Genomic DNA, 26,462 nt, shown 5'->3' on the forward strand with positions numbered 1-26,462 from the left:
CTAGAACATATGCATTTGTTCCTTAATAAGAAAAAAGAATAACAGATTGACATCCTATTCTAAGTCCATTGGGGTATTGACCTGCATTATCAAGAAATCCAGAACATCTCTTCACTCCAGAACTTGATCTGATCCAGATGAGGTGTTTTGATAAACCTCTGTCTTACTAGGTATCTTATAGATATTTTTCTTGATAGACATCTTCCTTAAAGTCCTTAAACATATGTCTTGCTAAAAGTGTTCATAGTTTCATAGTTGGTAGAGTCAGAAAGGACCCGAGCAGATCATCAAGTCCAACCCCCTGCCATGGCAGAAAAGAGTACTGGGGTCAAACAACCCCGGCAAGGTGTTCATCCAGCCTCCTTTTAAAACCCCCCAGGGTAGGAGCCAGCACCACTTCTCTTGGAAGTTGGTTCCAGATCCTAGCTGCCCTGACAGTGAAGTAGCGCCTCCTGATGTCTAGTCTGAATCTACCCTCTGCCAGCTTGTGACCATTATTTCTTGTCACTCCTGGTAGTGCTCAGGGGAACAGGGACCCTTCCAATGCCTGCTGGTCCCTTCTGATTAGTTTGTAAACGGCCACTAGATCCCCCCTAAGCCTTCTCTTGTGGAGGCTGAACAGGTTCAGGTCCCTTAGCCTCTCCACATAGGGCCTCCCTGGTTGCCCCCTGATCATGTGAGTGGCCCTCCTCTGAACCCTCTCAATGTTGTCCACATCCCTCCTGAAGTGCTATGCCCAGAACTGGATACAGTACTCCAACTGCGGCCTGACCAGTGTTCACCTAACTGATCTGTTTTCTCCCTCAAGAAAAATAACATTCTTAAAATAAAGATATGTCACCCTGCACCTTAGGAATGTAAATAAACTTGTGTGGTTCTCAGTTCTGCTGATGTGGATTGTTTCTAATAGTTAATAGTTTTAGAGGTAGTTCAAGTATGTACAATGCAGTTGGACCATGCACCACCTTTGTAGGGAGGGTTGTCAGAACACAACCTCAAACCTGGGGTCTTGATCCAAGCTGGTTAAAGCCAGTGTAAAGACTCCAGTAAGGCCACTCTGCCCACTCTGTTACCAGAGTGGCTAGCCAGGGTCAGCTAACCCTCCACTCCCCCCACATGTAAACCTTTGACCCAAACAGAAGGTGTATGGGCAACAGTACAACCTAATCCAAGACTGATTCAGTGCTCCCTATGGCTTACTCTTTAGCCTCACTCTCTGTTTGATCTCCTAGCTTCCTGATTTGGCTTATCTCTGCACTTTGCCCTCTACTTGCTCTCCTAGCTTCTTGGTTTAGCTTTTCCTGAGACTTCATTCCTGTATTGATCTCCTGGCTGCCTGACCTGGTTTGACTTTGAACTCTGCTTACTTATCCAAGCCCTAGTCCATGTGTTGATTTTTAAGTGGCTCCAGGCCTGGCCACCCAAGCCCTGGCATAGCAGGCAGCAGAGGTGCAAAAATAGCCACCACCGCAGCAGTAGCTGACTGTGCCACTGAAATTTGCACTGCCACATGTTTCTGGCTGCCTAAACCATGGGACTACTCTGCTGTATCTCTGGTTTGGATCTTTGAGCTAAAAACATAAACTTTAAATAGAAACAGGAAGAAGCAACTTCCCAAAACTAGAGAAAGCAAGAAGTCATCAAAAAGAAACTTCCTGGCCAGTGAGAATAAGAGTTAGATTATTCTACATCATTAAGTGTGTAGCAAAACCCCCAATTTTTTTTTTAATTTTAAAATACATTCCCCTCCACTTCCCCAACCATTTCTGACTTTCTCTCTGCCCTCTCTATCCCTTATAAGTGATTACAAATAGTACTAGGAAAGCTAAGTTCTTATACTCTACTTTTATATTGTAACAAGTAATAAACCCCTTTTATATTGTAAATAGTATTCTATTATGCTTGTATTGATTTTTACTGTTTTATATTGAATTTATATGATTTAGGCCTATGTCTGTAAAGTAATGTCAAGTAATGTCAAGTTTCCATTTTGTATGTCAAGCCTCCATCTTGTGTCTCCTCCCCGGGTACAGCCTATGTTGTAACTGTGACTCATGTCTAGCCAGTCTCATGTAAATTTGTTTCTGAACAAATGGGAATGAATGAGGGTACTTGAGGTACAAGGGTAGCAGGCCTCTACTGAATAATCAACTCAATGACCGGACCATCAACTTAACAACCCAACTATTGCCTTGCATTGACTCACCCAGTTCCCCTGCAGCTACCCCAGTTAACCCATAATCTCTCCAGTTCCCCTCCCCTGCCCACAGCTACCCGGCTCCTGGCTTCCTGATCCAGCTCCTGGCTCCCCACTCCCCCAGCCCCAGCTTCCATCTCCCCATGCCTCTTGGCTTACGCACAGTCTCTCCACTCAGGTTTTGGCCCTGGCCTCTTTGCTGGCTTCTCCCTGGCATCACTCCTCTGCCCTGCCACCTTTAGTCTTTTTCCTTTCATCAATTAACACCAATTACTCTCAAGTTACCCCAAGCCACGGTGAACTCAAATAACCCTAACCCCAAGTGACCCCGAGTACCATATTTTTGTGCATATATCCTGTGGGGTATACGCGATTTTACAAAAAAAATGGATGGGTGCGGGCTATATGGAGGTGCGGGCTATCAGAGGACTTTTTTTCACCGCAGAGGGCCGGGGCTGGGGCGGGCTGCGCCACCTCCCCGCTGTGCATGGGCAGGCCAGGCTGCGCCAGTGCTGCCGCTGCCGTGGGCGCCAGGGCTGGCTGTGCCGCCACAGGGGGCCAGGGCCAGGGCCGGGGCCCGGACCAGGGTGGGTCGGGCTGCGCCACGCCGCCTCCCTGCTGGGCCTGGGCAGGCCAGGCTGCACCACCGCCACTGCAGAGGTCGCAGCCGCCGCTACCACGAGGACTGGGACCAGGGTGGGCTGGGCTGCACTGCCACCCCTGTGGGGACTGGGGCCGGGGCGGGCTGCGCTGCCTTCCCACTGGGCCCAGGCAGGCCGGGCTGTGCCACCACAGCCACGGGGGCTGGGGCAGGCCAGGCTGCACCACCTTCCCGTTTATATGCCACTGCGGGGAATACACGGGTGCGGCATATACACGGACTTATTTACAGAAATACAATTTTCTGCGGGTTATATGTAGGTGCAGCTTATACTCGTGGATGGGGTATATGCGTGAAAATACGGTAATCCCGAGGCACATTGACCCCGAGTAACCCCAGGGGCCACTTGACCTTAAGCAACCCCAAGCACCAAGTTACCCCAAATGCCTCCTAGTGTTAACATGCAGCTATGAAAGTACATGTTCATGTGTTTGTGTATGTGAACTCATAAGGTGTGTCCACACATGCAAGCACGTGTCCAGGGATATCCAGGGGTCTAATTTTCTCCCCACACTGCAAGTTTGCAGCATGGGGAACATTTTTTTGTTCCTGCACGTGTCTGTTGCCCTGTCTCAAACAACAGGTGGGGTTTGAGGTGGGGCAAGATGCACATGCACGCTCGTGTGGACATGCCCATAGTGGTGTTTGTGTGGTTTGTGTGTGGGTATATAATTTTGTATCACGCCCTCCTGTCTAACAGCATAATATTGGGATCCAGAGTGTTGATTTGGTGTATGTCAAGTCAACAAGTGCAGGAAAATAGTTTAAAAAAGAACAGAGGCTATTTGGGCACTTTATGAAAAACAGATTTTGGCTCTGGAGAGAGAGAAAATTGCTTTCCTAGAATTTTGAGCAAACTGGAATTCAGATCTTTATTCTATAATGACTTCTGTGCTAGCAACATTTCAAGCTTGGAGCTACAAAAATTTAAAAAAATAACAACTTCTATAGATATTTCTGAAAGATCCTAATTTCAAAATACCAGGGAAAATGATATTGGTAATAAGAAATAAAATAAATTGTATAAAAATAGCCTGAAGACTTTGAAGTCTTTCTCCTCAGAATAATAATTGGACTGAGCTATAGGATTTCAAATCTAACACACTGAAGCTAAAATCCTGATTTAATTGGTATCTATTTTTCAGAGCGAGAAAAGTGATACTGTCCACAATTTGTATGTTGAAGCTGATCTTGTGTACTGCTTGAAAAAGCTAGCATTGAGGTTATAATTATCTTGATATGTATAAACCATAAACTTGAACCTTGGAATTGTACTTATTCTTTCATTGCATCTTTATAAGAGTTCACTGTTAATGGTTTCTTTCATTCTATTGCCCTATAGAAAGTCATCCCAGATATTAACTTCAACAGCTTATGACTGTTCCCTGAATGCCAAAGATGAATCTGACATGCAGTGGAATATAGACCATTTGATCACAGTCAACCCTAAAAAACAAATATAATGCACCAGCCTTCACCAGGAAAGTCTTAGGTAGAGCCAACCATTACAGGGAATGGCCAAACCCTCCAGGCAGTGGACAAGTTCACCTTCCTTGGCAATACACGGTCACGTGCAGTTCACAGCAATGATGTAACCAATGCCAGAATTGCCAAAGCAAGTGTAGCTTTTGGCAGACTATGTGCAAATGTGTGGGAGCATGGAGACATCAGTCAATAAATGAAGCTGAAGGTCTACCGAGCTGTTGTGTTGCCAATCTTGTTGTATGCATGCAAAACCTGGACAGTGTACAGGCACCATGTTATGATGCTGAACCATTTTCACATGGCTGTCTGAAGATACTGATGAGGATAAGATGACAAGACAAGGTCCCAGACACTGAGGCTCTGACATGGGCAGGCATTCTAAGCATCCACACAAATCACAGATGAGATGGGCAGGCCATGTCATAAGGATGTCAGATGAGCGACTGCCAAAGAAGTTCTATGGTGAGTTAAAGGGGGAAAAATAGTCTCAGGGAGGCCAGAAAAACCATTTCAAGGATTCCCTCAAGTCATCTTTGAAATTTTTCAACATTGACCCTACCCGGTAAATCTTCAAGAGGGGACTGGATAGTCATCTTGCTGGGGTCACCTGACCCAATCTGTCTTTTCTGCCTGGTGCAGGGGACTGGACCCGATGATCTTCCAAGGTCCCTTCCAGCCTTAAAAGCTATGAATCTACTAATCTATGACCCAAAGTCTTGGGAAGATGTCGCTTATGATTGTTCCACCTGGCAAAGCCTCATCCATACTGGAGCTGCAATCTATGAGTGAAGAACTGCTGAGGCAAAGCAGAAGTGGAAACAATGTAAATCTCACATCAGCAGCACATCTGCTGTTGATTAAGCAGCCCAAAGCAACATCTCTTGCTCAGGGGTCCACAGACAGTTCAAAGCACAAATTGGTCTGATCAGCTACTTATGTGCACACAGAAACCAAACCAGCCAGTGATGTCATGGTCATCTTCAAATTTGAAGGAAGAGCAACGTAAGAGTTCACTGTGAATGTTTTTTTTTTCATTCTATTGCCCTGTAGAAAGTCATCCCAGATATTCAAGTACTAGTAAGAATAAATGTTTTGTGCATGCTTACTGTAACACCAGCTTCTGTACTGTTATTGTGACAGTCTTCAGCTTTGAGTGTTGTATAACCTTGACTTAACCTTTAAATTAACCTTAACTAAGATCTTGACATTTGTCTTTGAGTCTGATGCTTAACTTCAGTACACTTTTTTGAAACAGTATTATTGTGTTGCTAGTCTTTGTTTAAGCACACAATGAATTATATATAATCTAGTTTACCAACTCATATTTAGATTTTTTGTCTTTACTTTGAAAGGTGCTTGATATTAAATTGAATTGGTGTTGTAATACTTTGTTTTTACATAATTTACCCATGGTAACTTTTTAAAACCATTCTGTCATTTTTAATGTTCTAAATAAATACATACTATTTCTTCACAAAAATATAGATAGAGATATTATGACTATTATTTTTTTTTATCTCCTTGAGAGTCTAAGGATTTCCAGACTATTGTAAAATAGACCTTGAATTTTAAGGCACAGTAAGATTTGAGGTTAGTCTGGATTGTAATACATAGAGAAATAACAGAAATACAAAAGTTAGGGAGTGCATGCTATTATAAAAATGGTTGTTCTACATTAGCATATTACAAGTACTCATAGAACATCAGAATGCAGGAGTATCAAATTCACTGCAGCCAGTGGGTGCACCACTGGACAACTAGCAAAGATGAAGAAAATCTGGATTAGCAGCAACATCACAATGGGCACATCTACATGTCGCTGTATGATGACATTGTTACTGTGCCACACTTTAGTACTTCCCTTTGGAAGTACTAAAGCATGGTGCAGCAACCACAGATACTGAGCCATATGCACACACAAAGATTTCCTCTATAAGTGGGGAGAGCACTGCTATGATAACAAAGCTAGCTATCACGTATAGACTCAAGTATTCACTATGTCGCCATACTGCACCGTATGGCGATGTAGCATGTCACTACATTGCCATAGGGCAATGTGTAGATGTGCCTAATGAAAACAAAACTCTAGCTACTGTATGATGTTGCCATTTCAACAACTCTCTATGGCTGTGAGACCTGGACACTCACTAGAGCACTAGAAAAGTGAATTGAGACTTCTACACATACCCTACACTGCACATAGAACACATGAATCTGCAAAAGATAAAATCAGAGAAGAAGTCAGCTAATACAAACCCTTACTTGAATTCATAAGAAGAAAGATGCAGTGTTTTGGACATGTAACAAGAAGGCCTGGCACCCTTGCCAACAGCATCCCTCAGGGTGCTGTGGATAAACAAAGAAGTAGCTGGACATACTGGACCACCAACATTAAAGTCTGGATGGGCTTAAAACTGACTGATTGTACAAGGATTGCAAAAGATTGGGAAGAATGGAGGAAAGTTATTGCTACACTAAAGGTGCTCCAACGGTCTGTGCAGCCTTGGGACTGACTGACTGCCTGAGTGGGTGCAAACCAACATTCAGAACACCTGGCTCAGGTTAGGCAGGTTGAGCCGCCTACATCTGTGTTTCAGGTTCTGTCACATGCAAGCAGTTACATGGCCAGGCAGAGGTAAGTAAATCTGGGGGGGAAGGGGCAGCAGGTCCACAGGGGGGCTACATTGTCTAGGGGTGTTCTGGTTGGGGGCAATGGTAAAAACAGTACATCCCTGGGCCTGTGAAGAGTGGCTGAGCTTTCCCAGCCCTGGGCTGAACTGGGGATGTGTGCAAGTATTCACTAGGCTGAGTTAACCCATTTTAGGTTGGGTTAACCCAAGCCAATCTAAAGTCAGTCCTTGTCTAGTAAGAATTAACTTTAGATCAAGCATGCCAGTTTTAGGACAACTTAGGCCCTGGAAATGCTTGCACACCTGGCCTTTTAGATCACTCTAAGCTTGGTTAAAGCAAACTAAATGTAATGCTTATATATACCTAGATTTAGCAAGATGCATCAAGAGAGATGATGGACTAAATAGTATTTCACTTCTAGGCTAACACCGAGGAGTTAAGGCACTTGTCCAGGGACCAGGAGATCCAAGGTATAAGGCTTGCTCAGCCTGAGGGGTGAGAGAGGGTGGATCCCATATCTCCCATTTCCCAAAGTGCTCTAACCACCAGGCCATGGGTTAGGCACTGCTGAGAATACTCAAATCCTATTCTTGAAGCTGGACTACTGGGCACCCAAGAGGGGAAAACATGTAGGGGGAGGAGGACAGCAAGCTGAAAGGGCAGTGAATTAGTAAGACAAATGCTGCTCTAAAAGAAAAAGATACCTTGATTCTGGTCTTGACCCATAATGACTTTGTAGTCATTGGATAAAATGAATAAACGTTAGTGGAAGGTTTCTGCCTCGCTCGGGTTAGGTACTGGACTAAAAAGGGCAAAAGTCTAACTCCTTCTCATGTCTGTGTTTTTTCTGTGACTAAAGACTCACCTAATATTTGATTCATGCCCAGATGATTCTGTTCCACCTGGACACCTACTGAACATGTCCAGAAGGACAAGGTAGAACAAACCTAGCTATGTAGAGGCAAATAGAAGCCTTTGAAACTTGTGGGAAGTTTCTTGTCCAGACAGAAGCGCTGAACTGCAATAAAAATATCCGGGATCAATTTAACCAGGGGTGGTGAAACTGCATCTAGTGTGCCACACGGCGGTCAGAGTGGCCTAGGGCAGGTGCAGAGCTAATTTGTGGCACACCTGCCAAAATGTTGGCCTCACTGAATTAAACAGTGATCTACAACTTTCACTATAACTGTGCTGTACAGTTGTTTGCACCACTAGATTCCTTGTACGTGAAACTATGTGCATATGAATACTTTGAAAGATGTTTATACTTATGCCACAGCAAATGTTGTGTATTTCCAAGAGTGCTGGAAATCATATCCCTTTTGAATCCCTTACTCTAACATTACATAGATAAAACATACCTATGTTTGTGTTGTTCTGACATCATTTTGCCTAAAACTTCCTTTGCCTTCTCCCAATTTAAACCATGCTGTTAGATATACTTTATACATGCACAGCCAAATACTGGATGTTATACTTTCTCCCTGCTAGCAAAATAATTTTGTTGCACACAAATGTTTTCTCTTTATATCTTCTAGAAAACACAAGCAAAATTCTTTGACAGAAGATCACATCAGAGTGGGTGGGGGATAGGCAGAATATTTTGCTGAGTGTACAGCAGAGAAAATAGATCATGTACCAAGCTGTGACAGTTCATGATTTTTTTCAGTGGGACAGGAAGGAAAGGTATACAAAACTACCATTGTTGTGTTCATATTTATTTCTCTTACTATGGGTAGCCAGACAATATTGTTTCATAAATTGTTTTCCTAAGGGTCAGTTCTCCAGATGAAAGCAGGCAGAACATAACAAGTTCTTCTCTATTTCAGGATTGGTTGCTGAAGCTGATGAAATTGGAATTCTCTCCTATGATTAATAGCAGCTTACACTGATTTGCAGAAATGACACTGACCTACACACATCCTACACTCAGGAGAGTGTGAAAATTCACCTGCTAATGACATACGCTTGAATGGTGCTTTCCTTCTTAACTTTTTGATTATGCAGGATAACTGTTACCTTGTAGTAAGCCAAGCTATTAACTGGATTGGGGCTATGTTGTTAAAATCTTCCCATCTGGTTTTCATTTTGTTTACATTAAAAAATAAAACAGAAGGTCATTTGTCACCAGTGGACAAAAATGGGTTTGAATTGTTTACAAAATCCCTAGAAAATTCACATTTACTTTTTTGGCAGAAACACGCAGCAATTTGGAGTCTGAAGTGGCTTGTTGTCTCAGCGTAACAGTGAAAAATCTGATGAGTGCTGTTTTCAGTTACAGTAATGGCAAATTATCAGAGATTCTGGGAATATATGAAGCTCTAGCCATAATTTTAGGAATATCAAAAGACACTTAAGATTATACATTAATTACAACATAAAGCCACAAAATCAAAGGCAATTAAAAATGAACATTAAACCGTAGCAATGGGTCCACTAGTAGCTGATGTCATGGGCAGCAAAGACGAACTTTTACCACAGATAACAGAAACAAAAATTCCCTTCTTTCTCCACATAGCATCTTGCTTCCAAAAATGTCTGCTACAAGGTGGTCATGGACCTATGTTCTGACCATGAATGCATTCAGGCCATGTCACACTAAGGTTTTGACCTCTAATGGAGAGATTCCTACAAGAATTTCTCCCTCTTATACTGAGGGGATACTATGTGCATCTCCACTGAACTCAGCTTTACCAGTATATGGGACAATTTTCTTATGTAGCACAATAGATGTTTTGACAATGTGATGAAAATAACTATATATGCATAATCTAGGAAATTGGTTATAGCATATACCAGTATATTGGAGCAGGAAGGGAGCTCCCCACCCACCTCCCCACCATGCAGACTCAGATCAGCCTTCCCCATGACCCGACCTAGCATTTGCGGGGTGGGGGTAGGAAACGACCATGTGGCACAGGGGCTCCCTTCCTCATCCCCAGTTCCCAGCCTGGGCAAAAGCTAGGTCAGGCAGTCTCATGCTGCAGCTGTTGACTGCAGCTGTTAAGAGGCTGGGGCAGGAGGAAGGACAATGCAGATCCAGCCTGCCCCCTCCCCCACAAGACTCAACCTAGCAATTTGCGGAGGGAGGGTCTGCATAGCATTGGGGCTCCCTTCCCCCACCCCCAGTTCCTGGCATAGCCAAAAGCTGGGCTTCTCATGATGCAGGTGCTGGCTGCAGCTATCAAGAGGCTGGGGTGGGAGTGGACAGGAAGCCCCTTGTGGCACCCTGATTCAGGGAACCCCCCTGATTTCTGGGTTGGGTCTTGAGGGACTGGAATAGGTCCATGTGGTAGCAGGGGATTCCCCCCACCAGTCTCTTGACAGCTGCAGTCATTAACTGCAGCATAAGACTGCCTAGTCCAGCTTTTGGCCATACTGGGAAATGGAGATGGGAGGAGGGAGTCTCCACCACCATGCAGACCCAGGCCAGCCCCTACAAGACCTGACTCAGCGATCTGGGAGGGGTCTGAGCAGCACAGAGGCTCTGTACCCCACCACTCATAGTTTCATAGTTGGTAGGGTCGGAAGGGACATAAGCAGATCATCAAGTCTGACCCTTTGCCATGGGCAGGAAGGGATGCTGGGGTCAAATGACCCCGGCCAGGTGGCTGTCTAGCCTCCTTTTGAAGACCCCCAGGGTAGGGGTGAGCACCACTTCTCTTGGAAGTTGGTTCCAGCTCCTAGCCATCCAGGGATGCCTAGGCAGACATCTACACATGCAGGTATACACATGTAGCCACCCTGATTGTGGAGTAGTGCCACCTGATATCTAGCCTGAATCTACTCTCAGTCAACTTATGGCTGTTGTTCTTTGTTACCCCTGGTAGTGCTCGGGGGAACAGGGACTCTCCCATTGCCTGCTGGTGCCCCTTGGCAAGTTTATAGGCAGCCACCAGATCCCCTCTCAGCCTTCTTTTGTGGAGGCTGAACAGGTTTATGTCCCATAGCCTCTCCTCATAGGGCTTGCCCTGCTGTCCCCTGATCATGCGAGTGGCCCTCCTCTGGACCTTCTTAATGCTATCCACATCCCTCCTGAAGTGCGGCACCCAGAACTGGATGCAGTACTCCAACTGCGGCCTGACCAGTGTCGCATAGAGGGGGAGGATCACCTCCTTAGACCGGCTCGCGATGCATCTATGGATGCTTCACAAGGTGTGGTTAGCCTTCCTAACCGCATCCCCACATTGGCTGCCCATGTTCATCTTAGAATCAATAGTGACACCAAGATCCTTTTCTGCCTCACTGCTGATAACAAGGGAGTTCCCCAGCCTGTGGGTATGCTGCTGGTTCTTCCTCCCCAGGTGCAACACCTTACACTTGTCCATATTGAAACCCATCCTATTCTCATCTGCCCACCTCTGTAACCTGTCCAGATCTAGTTGTAGCCTGTCCCTCTCTTTTAGCATGCTCACTTCTCCCCACATCTTAGTGTCATCTGAGAATTTGAACAAGGTGATTTTCACCCCCTCGTCCAAATCACCGATGAAGATATTGAACAGTGCGGGCCCTAGGACCAAGCCCTGGGGAACCCCACTTCCCACATCTCTCCAGGTCAAAAATGACCCGTCCACCACCACTCCATCTGGCTGTACAGAGAAGAGACAGAGCCTTTTTTTTCTTCCCTGTTACAGTGTGGGGGTGGGGTTGATCCAGTGCTCACTTGAGGAATTGAGCACCAGCTGAAGCTAGCAAGCTGCCCAGGGAGGCTGGAGAATTGCCACCTTGATTTGAGATGGGATGTTGTACACACATCCAATAAAGCACTCTAAAGTAAAATGCTTTAGTCTGATACTACATCTATCCAGGTTAACTTAGAGTGGGATCTGCCATTTAAAGCAACTCATGTGCTCTGAACATCTGTCCTGTTATAACTGTTAAGCATTTTCTCCACACTTAATGCACAATAAGTGTAACATAGCCTAACAGACTAAAAGGTTTAGCAAGCCCGTACCATTTCCCCTTTGAATGTCTTTCTAATACAGAGGCAAAAAGAGAAAGTAGACAAGCACCTACCTTCAAATTGATTTTGCCATTTAAACATGAATACAGAAAGTTTCCAAAAAAAAAAAAATTAAGTTGTACATTCTAAAAGATTCTATAAATTGTCACCCCAACTTATGCACTTTTGGGGAAAAAAATCCAGAGAACTCTGAGCAACTGCTGCACTAAGAACTTGTTGTGATTACAGCCTGGAGCCACAACATTAATTCCTAGAATATATTACATTACTCACGTAGAGCAAGACCTTCTGAAAAGGAAACTGCAAGATGTAGAAAGAAATTAAAGCTGGATCTTTCAAAGAAAAGAAAAGCGTTCTTTAAAATAATAAGAAGAAATGGATAAATAGTTGAATTAGAAGGATCTTCCTTGATTTTATTATCTGATAACATTTTTATTAACTCAGGTACTATGTTGTTATTCTACATATCATAGTACATTTTAATGCTACATAATATTTTCATTTTAGTATGTGGCTAAGTGAATCTGGAATCAAGAGGCCAGATCAAGAGGCACATAAATGCCAAATTCTGGTGTGTCACATGCGGCTAGACCAGAATATAAAACTAGTTTAAAAACTATAGTTTACATATCATGTTGGAAGTTCTAAGTCACTGCAAATCCCCTTGAAATAGCCAAAAAATAATCCTCAAATTCATGCTTTATCTTTCTGTCTATGAAATAAGATTTTTAGGATTCCCTCAGGGCATATATATTTCTTTCAAATTTCACTGTTGGAGGAGGAAATAAGTATATGAGTGGAATTCCTATTTGCCAGCACCAAGTAAAAGATGCTCCAATTCCCTTTGTAGCATGGTATTTCCTCTTTGCAATACAGCATCACTCTTAGCTGTTTCAAGTAGAATAACTCCCTTCAGCTCAAGTTAGCCAGTTTATGTCATTACTCATAACTAGGCTAAAAACATTACCTGGTTAATCAGGGGCTGGTTGTAGTGCATTTTTGACTTGCAACAAAATAGGCAAGCAGGACAAATGTTTACAAACAGAGCTTGAATGGAAAATAACTTGAATTAGTCTTTATTGGCCCAGGCCAAGGTGTTAATTTGGATACTTCAGAGGTAATAAGTGTGGGACAATGGCTAGGATTCCATAATAAAAGGCTTTGTTTGTGGGGGGGGGGGGACGTGGGGGGAGGAAAGAGGGATTAGTCCTGTTTTTAAATGTACTTATCAAAGAAACAATGAAGTTCTTACAAAGATAAATCTTAGTGTTTAAATGGGACACAATTTAAAGTATCACAATTTACACCTGTGCACATTAACTGCACAGTAAATTACTCCGGGAGCCCACGGTGGAGCTAGCTGCTTCAGGGAGTAGGCAGGGGCTTGAAGTCTCCTGAGGCAGCTCTGCATGGATTCACACCCCCAGATCATCCCAGAATTCCAGGCCCTAGCCCTCCCCAGAGCAGCCAGCTCCACACCACATGGAGCTGCTCTGGGGCATAGGCAAGGGCTGGATTCCCAGCCCTGCACCTGCTCCCCAGAGCAGCCAGCTCTGTGCTGAGCAGGGTAGCTACTGGTGAGCCCTGTGCCACTCAGACCAACAGGAATCTCACTGGCAGCTGTCCAACACCCAGAATAGCTCCCAGCAACTCTCTACTGGGCATAGATGCCCTGGCCAGCAGGGGGCTTGTTGACAGCTGTGTGTCCCTGTGGGCACAGGGACAGGAGAGCTCTACCCACTGCATGGACAGCTCTCTCCTGGCCCTGTACATATCAGGTCCCCTCCTGATGTGTATGGGACCAGGAGACAGTTGCTACTGTAGCAGACAGAGTTCTCCTGGACCTGTATCCACTTGGTCCATCCCTGTGACTCTTGCCAGCCCCTGGGCTAGCACCCAGGGGGAGCCTGGAGCTCCCCCTGGCTGCTGCTAGGGAGTAGAGCAGGGCAGGAGTAAATCTGCTCCCAAGAGGGAGCACATGTAGACATGAGGCTAGGAAGGTTTACTGGATATGTTTACACATGCAAATGCTGCAGATTTTGCAACTTTCCTCACTTGGCTGGTTGCAAGGCATCTATACCCAGGGATGCCTATGCAGGCATCTACACATGCAGGTATTCAGCAGCAGATTTTCTGCTCCTGGCAGCTGCATGCTTCTGCCCCCTCTGGCCATGCACTGGCCCCCTGCTGCCACCGGGGGATCTGGGGGCTCCAGCCACACCTGCCTGCAGCCAGCAACTTACCACAAAGTAAGCATCTGCATGTGTAGATGGTGACGCTTACTGCATAGTAATTTGGCCTACTGTACAAAAAAGTATCTTATGTAGACACACCTATTGTGTAGCATTTTACTATGCAGTAAGTATACTGAAATTAATAGCTCATGTAGATGTGCCCACTGACTAGCAAAATGGCCTTTGGCCATTGGCTTTTATGGCTTTATGGTTGTTTCTAAACAAAACACAGAAGAAGACCGTTTCCTCCAGGTTTGTTAGTTCTAATATTCCTCATAAATAGGGAATGGGGGTAAATGTGGGTCAGGGATAAATCTCTTGCCTTATTCCAATGACTAGTTTTACAACCTTCCTCACTTGGCTGGTTGTAAGGCATCTATACCCAAGGATGCTTCAAGGGTTGGGGGGAAACTCTGGTTGGAGGGGGACCTCTACATGACCAAACTTTTCATTTCTATGTCAGGGAGCTCAACCAATCTTCAAGCACCCTTTCTGAAAAAGAGTCAAGATTTTGTGTGGCTTTCACTCTGTTCCTACTTTTTAGGACCTTTAAAATCCCTTTACAATTTTTAATTCCTTTATAATGATAGGAAATGATGATGATTCGGGCTAATTAGTAACATCATTCAATTTAATCACCTAAGAAGGTCAGTGGGGGCCAAATGTCTTTGCATTACAAAGACCTGATTGGTATATGTTCATTTAGCAGGAAAATTCAAGGTAACTTTACTTATAGCAATTGTTTTGGAGATTATCTTGACTGGCTGGATACTTAAATATTCCTTATCCAAAAAGAAGATTTTCCATTGAGCTCTTAAAATGAAATTGCCTTGGCTGGAGAAACCATGTTTCTAAGAAAATATAAATGCCTATTTCTTTTATCAGAGGCAGCCAAAATACAATGGTCTGGAATATACTGCAAAAAAATTGATTCTGATAACGGTAGTGTGTACGGTATATATGTTTCTTCTTTTTTTAATAACTTCACTAAAGGTTGTGCATAATTTAGTAGAATCCAATTTAGTCATGAATATACATTTTCTGGCAGTAGGAAAAAATCTCTGTATTATGCATGTTTTCAGCTTAACTTTTCCTCCTTTCCTTGTTAAAATTTGCTACTATGGCACTTTCCTGCATTAACTTCTGACTGTATAAATTATAAACCAGCAGGGACCATTAAGAAAGTCTCACTAGACACATGGTTTTGATTCTTATAGATAAGGACATTTTATTTATAACCCAATAAGATATTGTATTAAAATATTAAGGCTCTCTTTTCTTTCTCCATGTTATGCTTTTTTTTCCCAATTGAAAATATTTCCTGACAGCTTTTTGTGAAAACTTTTTGTGATTTTAAAAAGAAAGAAGGAATAACATGCAGTGACTATAAGTCAAAGCATGAGCCTATGTTACTGAAAGTCTGAAAATGCAAGACAAGATGTTCTTTTAAACAGTTCTGGACCACTGTTTTAATGGAAAGAGTTGTAATTCTAATATTCAAATGCATCTAGGCTGTAAATATTTGAGGCTGTCCTGATGGATCTGAGTCAAAACCTGGGAAAAAAGATGAACAGCACAACTCTTTATGCTCATAACTCTTTCAAACTGTTTGTCCCCTGGATGACTGGTGATTAACCTGAATGAGCCATTATAAACTTGCAGACATACACAGCACTTCCGGGGGGGGGGGGAAGGGGGAGGAAGAGAAAGTATTAACACATTTTATCTTGCATACTTCCCAGGTACTTGAAGTGGGACAATGGGTCCATACATTTTTAGGATCCTGGAACAAAATCTTCTTCCTCCTGGAACTTTCTCCTGGAAGAAATGCTATGTCCCCTAGTGTTACTTCTGGCAACAATATTCCACATTAGATTTTTCTGTTTTGTCAAATTAGTAAGAGAAAATACAGCTACATTATGCATTACAGATGAGGACTATTGAACTGTTTTTCAAACTTCCTAAAGTCACACAACCCTTTCACATCACTTCTGCTGCAGAACCTCTACCCCTATCCTAAAGACTGAAAGGGAGCCAAGCAACCCAGCCCCACAATGGCAGCACACTGCCTCCTGGCCTGCTCCACCAATACCCCGGTCTCTTTGCAAAATCCCATATAACTTATCTCAAAACCCCAGGGTTTCATGGAACACAGTTTGAAAACAACTGCCTCATGGGACAGATCCATACCACAGGCCTTCTCAGAGGCAATATGACCCATGCCCCGCAGTGGGGCAGTGGCTGGTAGCCACTGCCACTGAAACAGCTACTTTGGTATGGATCTGGATCATGTGGTAGGGAGAGGGGGAATGGCTGCATCCCATTTCACACAAAGATTCCCACTCATCCCAGCTGCCTTTTCTATTCTGTAGCTTTTAAAATTAAATTAAATAATTTCATAATTGTGCAACTCTTCCAAAAAGTAAAAAAAAAAAAAAAGAAAAGAAAAAGGTGGGGGTATATAGAACCCTAAACATAATTTATTTCATTACTTTAATTTATGGAAAGGGGAGGGAGGGAACAAAAATTGTCCAAATATTAGTATTTCAAAAATATAAAAAATAACTGAGATTGTAATGAAAATAAAAAAGTGGCTTTGTGTTGTTTCAAAAGTTCTCATTGAAACTTTGTTATTGTTGTTTTGTTTTTGGTCTTTTAAAACATATCTGTTGATTTTTGTTGTTGTTGTTGAGGACATATTTTTGTCAAAAGATATTGACCAGATTAGACATATTTCCCATAAGAGCTGTGTGCAAACAGTAGGACATTAGTAGCTAATAAGTAATCTTATTGTTTCTTCCCTAAGAAAAATTGCATTGAGTAGAACTTATTCTCAGTCAGGTATTTGCACACAATATTGTATTGCTTTCTTAACATTAATTTTTTTCTATGTGTAGACATTTGGGGCTAATATCTAGCTATTTCTCAAATTAAACCAATCATCATGTATTAATATATATTTTCACTTTATATTTCATTCATTTTTCACTTGTAATATCTCACCATGGAAATGTGAATTTACCCATTTCTGGAGCAGGATTTTAGTAAGTTTTTTAAATCACTCATTTTGTGCTACATTGAAGGCATATTTCAATATAGGGGAGGTTATAAATTTCTTTCTAAGATCAAACCTTTATCTTTGAGGTTTTTTATTTTTTTTGTTTGCTTTTCAGCATGATAACTACTATTCCTTGCCATTTTTTTGTCCTGGACATAAACACAGACTGCTCCAGAATTAACCTAATGTTGGAAAGCTAAAAGAAAGGGTAGTATAGATTTGCAATTTACATTCCTAAACTTATTTTCTTGGAATTCTGAAATCTTGGCTGCATACACACATTCAGATGATCTGGTAGAATTCTCCAGGACTTGTTTTTCTGCTAGAGAAATATACCCAGAGCCCGCTCTCTGAACAGAAATTTGAATGCTGAACCCCTGAAGAGCAGAGATGATGCAGTGCTGATGCTGTGCAGCAGGAGTGTGTGGAAGGGGGCTGTGTACACATCTCAGCATGCACTACAAGCTCCCTTACTCTTCCTGGAGACAGAATGGCAGCAGTGTGCAGAGCAGCCCTGATTGGCTGACTCAAACTGCTTAGGTGCAGCTTATCTCTCTCTGCAACACAACGTGGGGACTGTGAAAGGACATGGTCTGCTCCCTGCTTGGCTAAAGCAGCAGAATCCAGTGAGCAACACACTGAACATGCCTATATGTGTCTGGGACTGCACATTTGGCGCTGTGCAGTCCCATCAGTGCACAGTTATTTTTAGACGCTATGTCACTATAGCAATGAACTACAGCAATGTAACTCATCGCGACAACAATGTCGCTTCGGCGTCATGGTTTGTGCCCACCAATGCTACGTCACTGTAGCAACAAGCTATGTCATCAAAGCCCATCTCATGTAAATGCACCCACTGTCTCTTTAGAGTTGGGAAGTGAGAGCAATGCACCCTGGGATTGTGGAAGACAGCCATTGGCAATGTGTAGGGGGCACACACAGATGCATGTGCATCCCCTGAGATTGGCTGTGCATCCCCTAAGATTGGCCGCTACGAACACTGCCAGCAGCACCACCAGCAGGCGAACACTGCTTGCCACACCCCCACCACATACCCACAATGCTGGTGGCAGTGTCTGCAGGCAGTTGATGATTGCCACTTGGCACTTGCCATCCCCCCCTGCCCACACTGCTAACACCCCCACAGTTGTCTGCAGGTGGTCCCCACTCAGCCTGCCATCACTGCCAACATCACCGCAGCCACCTGCAGGTGGTCCCCACTCACCGCCACCACACCTCCACCACTGCCACCACCTATGGGTGGTCGCTGTGCCCTCCCCCCCCACCTCAAGGTACAAGGCATTCATGAGGACAGCGCTGTGGCTTATCTCAGAAAAGACATTCACTCTCCCTGGAGTGATTTAACTCTGGATGCTTCCAGGTTATTTTTCTCCTAAAATATCCACTTTTGTTCTGGGAGAAATATCCTAAACATTTCATTCCAAATCTGGTTTCTCTTGGATAAGAAATGACTCTCCAAGAAGAAAATGAAAGTCTGTAAATTTCCCTTCTTTACAGCATCATCAGCCTCAAAAATCTGCATTTGTATTTCAGTAATATATTTGGTCTTGGAAATTTTTTTTTTAAAACCTAGTTATCTGTACTTTTGTTATCAGTATGTAGCCTTACTAACTTACCTCTTTATCTCTTTACCATATTTACATTTTACTTTGTGGAATGAACTACTTTGTTTCCTTTATTTCATTCAGTCTTTTGCTTCCTATGACTTGTCATTTTTCCTTGTATGAAGTCAGAAGAATTTATCACTCATGTTAGCAGTTACTAAATACCAAATCGCAATATTGATCAGCAGCTTGTATATTCAATACATTTTTAGTGAGAAGAAGCTGTCTTGGGAATTCAACCCTGTTAAACACAAAACATGAAATTAATTAAAAAATCTTATACTGAAATAGGCAGGCTAATCATATGCCCCTTTCATAGAAGTTTCTAAATTCTTGCAAACCATCCACTACTTGGAAGCCCATAGTTCCGCTTTTCTTTTTTCTTTTCTTTTCTTTTCTTTTCTTTTCTTTTCTTTTCTTTTACTGGCAATTTAATTTCACCCCAAAAAGTTACATGTCAGTCTCTAACTGATCCTTCTTTCCTTGGTAGATTTTTACTGTTATTAGGGCTTATACAATTTCCTAACAGAATTACAAGAGCTCCCATTTAGGATGACCATATGTTCTGTTTTCAACAGGACAGTCCTATTCTAAAAACCTGTCCTGGGTGTTTTGTTCATTTAATCGAATTGACACTTTCATCCCACTTTCAACATGAATGCAGTGGTGGTAGAGTTCTCTAGCCTGAGAGCTAGCCTGGGGGTGGGGGGAGGAGGGGACCGCCATCCGGCATTTCAAACCACTCCAGCACACTGAGCTCAGACCAGAGGTCAGATAGCTAAAGGTGCCAGAGAGTGATAAAGCAGCTTGTCCCATTTTAAGACAGGAAGTACAGCCATCCTAGCTCCATGAGTTTGCTACTTACTCTTTTAGAATAAGTAACTTTCTTTCACAAGTCAAAAGTACAGCTAAGATGTAAGATTTAAAAAAACAAACAAACTTTGAACAGTATTTCATGCACATGTAGAGTTGTCAGTGACTTAATTCAGAAAGAAAGAAAAAGCCCTAGAAAAAACTGTTGTCACAGAGCCAAAGGGCCATGAGTATGCCCTATCTGATGGATTCCTGTAGCACCAGGATAAGACACTCCCATATAAGTAACTAATGGGAAATTACATGTATAGTAGGGAGACATGTTTAGTCACTTATGCTAACTGTGAGTAGCAGTACCATTGAAATATTGCTAAGTTCAGAAAATCATAATGAATTTGTAAATATATAGGTGCATGCATCAGTGATCACATAACAAGGTCAGAGCTAAGGTGTCTAAGATGTCTAACCAGGAGGAACTGTGCCAGTATGTCCTCACTGGAGTTCCCAAAGGGCAGTAAGGATTTAACAAAGAGGTTACACCTTAAAATCTTTGAGAACTCGTTTTAACTAATCCCTCCTCTCCTCCTTGGGAAGGTCAATATGTAACACTCTTAATATCCAAGTAGCATAACTTGGGGGTAGGGGGTGACAAGCAGGTCACCAGCCCTGGGCACCAGAATGACAGCCACAAAAGAGCTTACACTGCTGCTGTCATTGCATCAGCCCTTTCTGGGGAGTTTGGCTAAAGTATCACCCACTGAGCAGGAAGGTTAGCATCACTTCTCCTCTCCCTGACCCATAACATACAGGGCACCAAAATTTCAAGTTACACCTCTGTTAATACCCTTGTTATCTACTACCATATTTCTTCTTTCCTGTAACAAAGGAACACAATCATACAATAGATTTAAAATAAGTCTTTATATGTTATACAATAGGGACAAAAGATATTTCAGATAACTGCAGAACTCACTGACCTTCAAAGTCTGTCTGCTTCAATAAGCAAGCAAGTGCATAAGCTACATAAGCTTAAACTTAACAGCCCTTGTGAAATTCAGTAATACTGCACAGAACAACCTGTGGAATAGATACAGTGCAGTTTGGAAACGTCATCCTAGTTGCATTTACTTCTATGATTTTTCTTGTAACAAGAAGCCCCTGCTTGCAAGGACTTGGCACACACATTGCATGGGTGTGGCAAGGCTCAGAGCAAGCCAGAAAGCTGAAATGGCTTTCTGTAGCATAAACCAACAAACTACATCTACATATCAATTGAGCTAAGTGTCACTAAAGATAACAAAAGAACTAAAATATCCATTTCAAAACAAAGCCTGTAAGACACAAGAAAAGCCAAGGTGCATTGAAAACAGGACTGTAAATGTATCCTGGTGAATACATTCCCCCTTTGATGAAAACCTATTTCCCAAAGCAAACTTCCCATATCTGTCTAAAGTTTATGCTAAATCAGTCTACTGCATCTAACCTAACTCACTTTTTGTCCCCAGTGGCCGTTAATCCTCACTACCTCACATTTACATTTAATGATTAAGGTATATTTATTTTTATATTTAAACTGTCTCATCTTTACCCTGGCATTCTGTATTTTATATTGTATACCTTTTAACTTTTAACAAATGTATTTTTGTTTAAAGTCAGTTCATACCTTGTATTACTAGAACTATTATTGTAAGAATGCATTGGAATTGTAATTACTGGAATTGCATTGCTGCATTGGGGCTGGTTGCCTGAATGAATGGGAGCAAATCTGAGTGAGTGAGTGATTAAGTATTGGGCAGAGCCAGCTGCAGCTACAAGTTAGTGAGCAGCAATTAACAGCTCCTAGCTGCAGACTGACAAGAGGGAAGTACTAATACCAGTGCCTGAAACTCCATTCTACGTGCAACAATGTATCCACCTTGAACTAATCAAAACTAAAGACTGGTTCCTGAGACTAAGCATCCACCCTATTAACTATTCCTGTAACCTATTGAATCAATCAAGTCAAGAGTGGACTCCCAAAACTGCACCATTGGGCAGAACCCCCAGTGACTGTGACTAACAGCTGTCATGCACTACTCCAGACTCACGAGGGACAGTGACCTCCAGATTGGGCAGTAAAAATGATTGGGCAGCTGGGAGATCACACAAGTCGGCCAGAGAAGGGATAAAAGACAATGAAGTGTGACTTGCAGAGTTGCCCTCTCTTCCAGCACCTGAACTACCAAGATAGAAGGACAAACAGGCGACTCCTTTCTGGAGAAGACACCACTTTGGAGAAAGCTGACCATCGACAGCAGATCTGCAAGGCCTTGGTTAGATAGATATACTGACACCAGAGCTTTCACAATCACTATACTACATGGGTTTAAATGAGTGAGTGCATGTATGTATATGTGTTAAGGTGACCAGTACCCATCATAACCCTAAAGGTTCACATTTATAATTGTATTATAACTTCACATCCCATCTAATAAATTAGAATGTATGATGATCCTGAGAGTTCATCCCAACATTCTTTGTTGCTATAGTTAACTACGTAGTTGATGGCAGAAGCATGCAGGATAAGCTGAATAGAGACTTCCCAAGCTAGTGTGTTCTAAAGTAGTGGCTCTCAACCTTTTTTCTACCAGAACCCATTTGTAAACATTGATGGCCAGTCCTGACCCAGTGTCCCTCACTCCTGACCTGCTGCATTCCTGCCCCCAGGCCCCCAGTGTGTGGGGCAGAAGGGGCCCCAAGCAGCACCAAGCAGCGCTTTGCAGGCTGGAACTCTTGACAGCCAACAAGGCAAAAGCTATGGTTTCCCACATTTTTCTCCTTTAAATGAGAATCCATTTTTTAAGTTTATTGATCCATTTTTAAAGTTTGTTCACGAACCTTTTAACATATTTTTGCAACCCACTTTTTGGTTTCTGTAGTATTACTATGCACCAAAGAACTAAAAGCAGAGTATTGGAGGAAAGTATAGATTTGATGAAGAATCTTTAAAAATACCTTTAAAATATATGGTGCTCAAAAATGGTTGGGAATATCATTCATACAGTTAAAGAAGATAAGTCAAATTTAGCTGGGCAGTAGTTAACCAATTTGTTGTTTTTAGGCAATTCATATGAAAAGTGAATATATTTCCTTAGTACAGGGGTTGTCAACTGGGGTATGCATACCCTGAGAGGTACTTGGGAAGGCCCTAGGGGGGTACATGCAGGTGGGGATGGAGTGCTGCCCCCCACCACCCTGCGATGCCACCTCCCAGGAGCAGGGCTGGGGCAGGGCAAGGGCAGCAGCACCCCTCTGCAGGCCGTGCAGGTGCCACCCAGCTGGCTGGACACAGGGGAAAGTTTGCACGTGGTGGTGGTTGATGCCACCATCTACCACCCCATGCTGCTGCTGTTCTGCGTCTGATGAAATGCTATGTCTCCCCCGCCCTCCGCTCCATGTCCAGCTGCAGGGGGTACACTTACTATAAAAGATTGAAAACCGCTGCCATTGTAAATTACGTTTTAGGTAGCAGATTGCCCAAATTACTTGATGAGTAATAATATTGATATTGCCTATATGAAAAACTGGCTAAGTATAGTGGCAGAGAACTTAAAGTTTTCTGCTACAGCTCCAGAGACAAAACCTCAAAACATGCTCATGCTAAAGGCTATCCCCAGCTCTAAATAGGTAGCTGATCATTAGCTACAGGAATTCAAGGCTTCTAGACCTGTGTCATGTACTTGGGAGCTGTTCATAAATGAAAATGGTGTACCTCACTCATGGTATCCTAATTCACTGGTGGCTTGGGAAGATCTTTGCCTATGACATTCAACAAAAAAGCAAAGCCTGCTTCTTTTCCCCTGACACCCAAGACATACAGTACTGCAGTGTTTCCCAACCTTTTCCTGCTGAAGGCACACTTACATTAATAAAAAATTTCCACAGCACACTTGTTAAGGCATTCCTCATCATCATACCTATTGTAGCTTATTTCCATGGCAAAATTCTGCGACACACCTGTCCATTTCTGACACATTTGTGCTGCAGCACACTGGTTGGGAAACACTGAAGTACTGTTTGAGTGTATATGTTGCATGTCACAGTAAAAAAATCAGCATTTGCAATCATCAAATCTGAGTCCATAAAATAGTCAAGCCCCAAGTCAAAAATGTAAGTTTGGAAGCAAAACAGAGGCAAATCTTCTGTACCTTAATATGAACTGAATCACCATAATGTTTCATTCTCTTTGCCAGCTCATTTAATCTTCTTTTCTCTTTTGCCTTTGAATATTTTACTCTTTACTTCCCAGTTTGTTTCCAAATGGATCAAAAGTTTCAATCAGAGCTAAGTATAGTCTAACAAAGACAATCATTATTGAAATGAACACAATGCCTATTAATTGAGTGTTCTCTTGCTCTTAGATTCTGTGGGATGTTATTTATTATTATTTATTCACAGGGTGCATCTACACAAGTCACTACATTGGTGTAGTGGTGAGTTAATGAGTGACGAGTTAATACAGCAATGAGTGGTAAGTTAATGAGTGATGAGTTAATACAGCACAGTAGGGTTGGAAATGACCCATGCATTGCCAGGACTGTGCAATACCACCGGGTACTGAGCAGTCATTTACTTGCTAAAGCAAGTACTAAATGACTGCAGAGTACCACCTGCACCATGGGGCGCACATGTAAATGTGCTCACAGGGGGTGCGTCCACACGCATAGGGCAAGAGGCATGTGCAGGAACGAGAAAATGTTCCCCGTGCTGCAAACTTGCAGTGCAGGGAGAAAATTAGACCCCTGGATATCCAGAGGTCTAAAAAAATTGATGTTTAAAAAAGCAGAGAAGGAGGCTGCGTCCTCCACAGAGAGAAGGAAACTGGAGGCTGAGTCCTCCACAGAGACTTTCTGGCTGCCAGAGCATCTCTGTGGTTGGCCCTCACCCTGGTGCTGAAACACGCGGCTGGCCAGGCTGCGTGTTCAGCACCAGGGCTCCAATGCCAGTGAGTAAGGGGTTGTGGGGACTGGAGGAGGGGGAAGGGACCATGGGGGGGGGACCCCCGAAAGCCCTGCCCACTCCCCCAGCTCCTCTGACCACCGCCAGCCCCCAAGGCCCCCGACCCCTGCCAGAGCTGGTTCCTCCCCCTGCCAGCCCCCCAATGGCCCCACCCGCCCGACCCCCAGCTCCCCCGACCCCTGCCCACTCCCCCAGCTCCCCCGACCCCCGCCAGCCCCCCAAGGCCCCTGACCCCTGCCAGGGCTGGTTCCTCCCCCTGCCAGCCCCCCCGATGGCCACACCTACTCCCCCAGCCCCCCCAACCCCTGCCACCCCCTAGGACCCTTACCCCTGCTGAGGCTGGCCCCTCCACCTGTCAGCCCCCCTGAGGCCCCTGACCCCTGCTCTGGCTGACCCCACCAGCCCCCCCCAAGCTGCCCCCCCCACCAGCCCCCCCAAGCCCCTAACCCCTGACAGGGCTGGCCCCATCCCCCCAAGGCCCCCCATCCATGCCCCACCACCCCATACTTTAAAAAGAAAAACAGCACTTACCACAGTTGGAGCTGCTGTGTGCCTGACTGGGGCCCTGCCCGCACAGTGCATGGCAGGCTCACAGCCCCAGCAGCCCCAGCCTGAGCCCTTCTTCCCCTCTGCTGCCCTGTGCTGCCCCAGGGGGCTCTGCCAGGAGGTCCTAGAGCCCCTCCACCCCTGCTTCTAAGGTAAGCAGAGGATTTTTTTCCTTTTTTTTCTGTTTTTTTTTTAAGTGATCATGCCTCAGGTTGTGGGGGTACCCATGGGGGCCTGAGGGTGCAAGTTGCCGGGGTGAGGCTGGGTGTGGCAGCCATTAGGGTGGCTGCAGGAACTGGTGGGGGATGGGTCCAGATGGGGAAACAATTGGTGGGCTGGTGTGGGGCATGTGGTCCTTGCAAGGGGGGTCATAGCCCCTGTGAGGGCCATTTGGCCCCTGTTGGGTGGCTGTACCCCTTGTGCGGTGGTTGAACCCCCTGTTGGGGGGGCTGAACCCCTTGTGTGGGGGTTGAACCCCCTGTTGGGGGGCATAACCATTGTGAGAGTGCTGAACCCCCTGTTGGGGGGCTGAACCCTTTCTTTGGGGGTTAAGCCCCCTGTTGGGGGGCGTACACTTTGTGAGAGGGCTGAACCCCCTGTTGGGTGCCTGTACCCCTTGTGTACCCCTTGTGTGGAGGTTGAACCCCCTGTTGGTGGCCCATTCCCCTTGTGTGGGAATTGAACCCCCTGTTGGGGGGCTGTACCCCTTGTGAGAGGGCTCAACCAACTGTTGGGGGCCCATACCCCTTGTGTGGGGGTTGATACCCCTGTTGGGGGGCCAGTACCCCTTCTGAGAGGGCTGAACCCCCTGTTGGGGGCCTGTACCCCTTGTATGGGGGTTGAACCCCCTGTTGGGGGTCATACCTGTTGTGAGAGTGCCGAGACCCCTGTTGGGACAGACTGAACCACTTGTTTGGGGGTTGACCCCCCCTGCTGGGGGGCCAAATGTCCAATTGGGGGGGGCATACCCCTTGTGTGGGGACCATCACCCTGTGGGAGTGCAGCAAAACATGTATTCATGAATTCATGAAACCTGTATTTAGAGTTCACTTTATTATTATGATAAGAGACTTGCTTTAACACTGTAAGATATATCAATAAAACATTGTCCAACTGATCACTGTCTCTTTCTTGCTCTCTGTCTTTATAGTGGTATTTTGTTTTACTTGTGGAGGAACATGGATTTGGGGGTATTTTAGAGAGTGATTTGGAGATTTTTTTTATGAGGGATTTTTCAGTTTTCCAATA

This window comes from Alligator mississippiensis, chromosome 3 (genome assembly GCF_030867095.1).
Source record: "Alligator mississippiensis isolate rAllMis1 chromosome 3, rAllMis1, whole genome shotgun sequence".
NCBI classification, from domain to species: domain Eukaryota; kingdom Metazoa; phylum Chordata; order Crocodylia; family Alligatoridae; genus Alligator; species Alligator mississippiensis.